Source organism: Saimiri boliviensis, chromosome 3, assembly GCF_048565385.1.
Source record: "Saimiri boliviensis isolate mSaiBol1 chromosome 3, mSaiBol1.pri, whole genome shotgun sequence".
Lineage (NCBI taxonomy): Eukaryota > Metazoa > Chordata > Mammalia > Primates > Cebidae > Saimiri > Saimiri boliviensis.
Genome location: NC_133451.1, coordinates 106512156 through 106517613, shown reverse-complemented (window position 1 = coordinate 106517613; position 5458 = coordinate 106512156).

Genomic DNA, 5458 nt, shown 5'->3' with positions numbered 1-5458 from the left:
GACCAGACTTCCCAAACTGCTTAAACCTGTTTTTCTTATCTGTAAAATGACCACAAGAATATCTACCTCATAGCTTGGCTGTAAATAATAAATGTAATTATATATATATAGTGCTTAATGATAATAGCATTTATATAACGTTTGCTATGTGCCCATCACTGGCTGAGCACTTGATTTGTATTGAATTTAGTATAGTCTTTACAACAACTTTATGAAATAGGTGCTGTTATTATCCTCATTTTACTGATGAGGAAGCTGAGATTCGGAGAAATTAAGTAACTCTCCAAAGGTCACACGGTTAGTAGATGGTAGAGCTGGATTCAGACCTAAGCGGTCTGATTCCAAAGGCTGTGCTTGCAGATAGTAAAAGAGGTCTGCTTCTGAGTAAATGTTCAATACTCAATACTTATAGTTGCATTAAAGGAATAATCAATCGTCTTAACTTTGCATCATTGTATTGTATTTGTTTTTATTTTAAGATAACTTTGTGTGAAAAGCAAATACAGCTCTCTGCATGCTAGGAAGCCATGTGTCGGTTAAAACATACCCACCCTCCAAGCCTTCAGGCCTTTGTCATATGATACCTGCTCCTCTGAGTATCCTTGACCTCTCACTTTCTTCAACTGTTTTCATATGCAGCTATCAAATATTTACCATGGAAACACCAATCACAAGATCATAAGGAGCTTACTGTCTCTGGGTGTCTTCAAAGGGGGCTGTGTCTTTTTCTCTGGATCCTTTCTAGCTGAGGCAGTGCAGGGCCACTCAAAGTATATGTGCAATACATACTGACCGAAGGAAAGTATAGATAAATGTAAGATATGTGTTCAAGAGAAGATGGAAAATTTTAATAGGAGGCTGAGATTTCCCATGCGCTGTGATTATCTTTTCATATAATGTGGTAAGTGAAGAAAAGTATAGATAAATATGAGCTATGTGTTCATGAGAAGATGGAAAATTTTAATAGTATGCTGAGATTTCCCATGTGTTGTGATTATCTTTTTATATAAGAGTAAGAAATATAATGGGCTTTTGGAGAAGAGTGTTCTCATATGTTATACTAAAAGTACATTTTGAATTTAAAATATCTATGGAATATTATATGTAGTATATTCTAAAACCAAAAAGGAATTGCTTACCCAGTCCACATATACCTACTCCTCCGATTTTTGATATGCATTTCTCAGCTTCTATGCTCAGGGCATTATTTACTTTCACTTACATTCGCTGTATATTTCTATCATCACAGTTATCTGTGTTATTAAAAACTTGATTCTTGGCCAAAACAAAGTTAAATTTGAGATAGACCATCATTCATATAATTCTGTGAAAACATTCTTACTATAGGCTATAGTACAGATTGAGTGTCCCTTATCAAAGTGCTTAGGACTAGAAGTATTTCAGATTTCAGAATTTTTTTTTTTTGATTTTGCAATATTTACATGTACATAATGAGATCTCTTGGTGATGGGACCTAAGTCTAACCACAAAATTGATGTTTCATATATGTATTATACATATAGCCTGAAAAAATCTTAGAGGTTTTAATAATTTTGTACATGAAACAAAGTTTGTATTATGTGCTTACATGTGGAATTTTCTTCTTGTCATGTTTCAGATTTTTGGAGCACTTTCTAAAAAAAACTTTCATTTTAAAAAGATTATTGCATAGGAGTGGGAGCTAGGGAAGCAGCGTATAATTACACTATCTTTATTTTTATAGTTAAGTAAGTAATTTATGTCTATTTGCAGACTTTATGGCAATAAATAATCGAGTAGGTTAGCCAATTTGGTTGACCTAACTGCCATGTACCAAATAAGATTTAATTTGCTTAGTGTCTCATATGATTTGGTCATCAGGGACATTTGGGAGGATTTTTCTATTGGGGGGAGATATATTAGGTTGGGCTGTGATAGCAAATAGAAGCAAACATGTAAAGGCCCAACAAGTTAGAAGTTTATAGCTTGCTTACATCACAGTCCAGGAAGGCTCAGAGTTTGGAGCATTTTGGATTTCAGATTTGTAGATTAGGGATGCCAAACCTGTGACTGATGCAAGGTTTCCCGGCATGTAAAGAAGGGCCACAAGTAAGACACGGGGCATGAAACACCTCAGATGCAATGCCCAGAAGTTTAGATATTTTAAGGATTTTAAACGTGAGACTATCTAAACATGATCAGATCCGTTTTAGAACTTTTCCTAGGAGAAGTGCAGAAGCTGAATTGGATTTTTAAATTGTGGAGCAATGAAATGAAGTAAGTCAGGCACAGAAAGATAAATACTGCATGTTCTCAGTCATATGGGAAAGCTAAAAAAAATAGCTTACAGAAGTAGAGAGTAGAATTGTGGTTATTAGAGGCTGGGAAGGGTATGGGGATGTGTGTATGAGGAGAGATTGGTTAATAGATACAAAGTAACAGCTAAATTAGAGGATAAGTTCTAGTGTTTTCTAACACTGTAGGGTGAATATAGTTAACAACAATTTAGTGTATATGTTCTAAAAGCTAGAAGAGAGGATTTTGAATGTATACAATACAAAGCAATGGTAAATATTTGAGGTTATAAACATGCTAATGATCAAATATCCTTATTTTAGTATATGTCGTATGCATGTATTGATATATAACTCTGTGCATGTATACATCTATCTCTCTGTACATATATATCACATAAATATGTACAGTTATTACGTGTCAACTAAAAAGGGGAAAAAATCCTTCCTTACAAAGATCACGGTTTAATAAACAGTTTAATTCACTGTAAATAAAGCGCCTCACAATGCAAAAAGAACAAATAAAGGGAATTTGGAGGCAATGAGAAGCTGATTTTGCTGACACAGGAGAAAACAGGAATCTGGTCAGTGGCAGTGGAAACTGAGAGGCCACTCTCAGTGGAAAGGGATGAAAGGGTATGAATTCTTCTCTAGGCCTCAGTCCTTCCTATCTACTAAAAAAACAAAAACAAACAAACAAAAAAACCTGTTTCTCACATTTTTCTCTGTTTCACATATATTATTCAGACATATTTCAAAAGTAACATGTTGGGACTAATATTAATGTATTATTACTTTGTGCCAGGCTCTGTAATAGTGTTTCATATGCTTTTTTCATACCTAATTTAATTTTCACCTTTTTTTTTTTTTTTTTTTTAGGAATGCTTACTTTATAATAAGGAATCTGAGACACAGAGTTGAAGCAACTCGCCCAAGGTTACACAGCTGGTCAGTAGCAAACACGAGATCCAAACCCTGTTTGTCTGAATCCAATGCTGGTGCCCTTGTGCCTCACCCACCCAGCCCCAAACTGCTTCCTGTTCCTCCAGTTGTCACTGTTCCTGACTCCTTGCATGTGGACCTCAATCCATCTTTTCTTAAAAGAAAAACGTATTTGCTGTGTAATCTTTCCAACTACTGCCCAGTCCATTCCTCTTTCCAGGTAACCTTGGTCTTTAGGCCATGACAATATCTATCTTCTCACAGGCCATTTTCTCCTTTAATTTCAGCTGTTCAGTTTTTGCACCTTGTAAGTTTACTCACACTAAATATTGTCTTGAAAAATTCAAAATATTTCTCCATCCTTTATTCCCTGGTGCTCACCTGAGTACTTTGCATTATTAAACACTGCTTTCTCCTTGAAGTTGCGTCTCCCAACATGTCCCTGTGTCACCCCAGCAGTTCCCTTTTTTTTTTTTTTTTTGACAGTTTCTTCTGCCTCAACCTCCCGAGTAGCTCGGATTACAGGAACCTGCCACCATGCTCAGCTCATTTTTGTATTTTTAGTAGAGACAGGGTTTCACCATGTTGGCCAGGCTGGTCTTGAACTCCTGACTTCAGGTGATCTGCCTACATCAGCCTCACAAAGTGTTGGGATTACAGTCCTGAGCCAAGGGAGAGCTCCTTCATCAGAAACTTCTATGTTCTGTGCAAGCTATTAGAGGAGATGAAGTTTTGTTTGGTTCCTTTTCTTTTTGCCTTCTACTATTATTTTCTTTCAGTATGAACCCTCAATTTACTCTTCATATTACTTTTTTTTTTTTTTTTTTTTTTTTTTTTTTTCTTAAAATGGAGTTTCAGTCTGCTGTCAGGCTGGAGTGCAGTGGCCCTATCCCAGCTCACTGCAACCTCCGCCTCCCGGTTCAAGCGATTCTCCTGCCTCAGCTTCCCGAGTAGCTGAGACTACAGGTGTGTGCCACCATACCCAGCTATTTCTTGTATTTTTAGTAGAGACAGGGTTTCATCATGTTGGCCAGGATGGTCTCGATCTCTTGACCTCATGATCCTCCCACCTCCACCTCCCAAAGTGCTGGGACTACAGGTGTGAGCCACTGCACTTGGCCCATATTACAATTTTAATTATCATGCTAGAATACAAATACCTATCTTCTGTCTTAATTTCTCAACATTTTGTCAAGACGTAACCTAAAATCAATGCCAAAGACATCTGCTTAGCGGCTTACCGACCACACAACAACACACATTTTAGGCAGCTTCCTCATATACTCCCTTCCAGAGGATCCAGCCACCTTTCCCATTGTCTCCCTTGGAAACAGGCAAAGAAGATATAAACAGGATTCATTCTACTGTTAGTCTCAATCTTTTGCTCAACTCCCATCTCCCTCAAGTATTTAGATTTTATTTTTCTTTAAGAAAATAGATGCCAGCTGGGCACAGTGGCTCATGCCTTAATCTCAGCGCTTTGGGAGTCCACGGCGGGAGGATCGCTTGAGCCGTGGAGACTGTGATTGCAGTGAGCTGGGATTGCGCCACTGCATTCTAGTCAGGGAGACAGATCGAGAACCTATCTGCAGAAAAAGGGTGGGGGGGGGGGGAAGTCAACCAATTAAGTTTACAAAATTAAAATTGCAGCCTGCCGCTGACAACATGAGAAAAAGAGACAAACTCCGTGGAATAGCTTTGCTGAATGCAAATCAGCAAACAGCTAGTACCGGAGTTCCTGGAGAGCAAGGAACCTCTGTCCCAACCAAACTTGACTCAGAGCTTCCAAAATTGGTTGCATTCCATCGAGCCAACAATTTGCTAGGCTTCCAGCGACGCTGGAGGGCATATGCAAGTAGAGGATGACAGATCTTGTGGGGGCATCTCAAGGTGACACATAATTGATACTGATCAGAAACAGCGCCAAGGAGACTCTTCGGCCCTCGCCTTGAAATGTTATGATTCCAGATATTCAGGACAGAGCAGAGTCCACTTCTCATCTCCAGTATCCGTAAAAATCTGTCCAAATTGCCACTAAGTAAAAAAACAATGGCGTTATTACTTCTGCTCTCCATCACCCTCCACCCCAGTCATTATGAGATGGGAACTCACACACAACTTTGAGACAAAGAGCAGTAAGTTTGCTTTATGGTTTGCTTGTCTGGTTCCGGGTGCGGGGCGGGGGTGGGGCAGGGTGGGGTGCAGGAATCCAAGCTTCCAAGCCTCTGCTCCGCTCCCCTGCT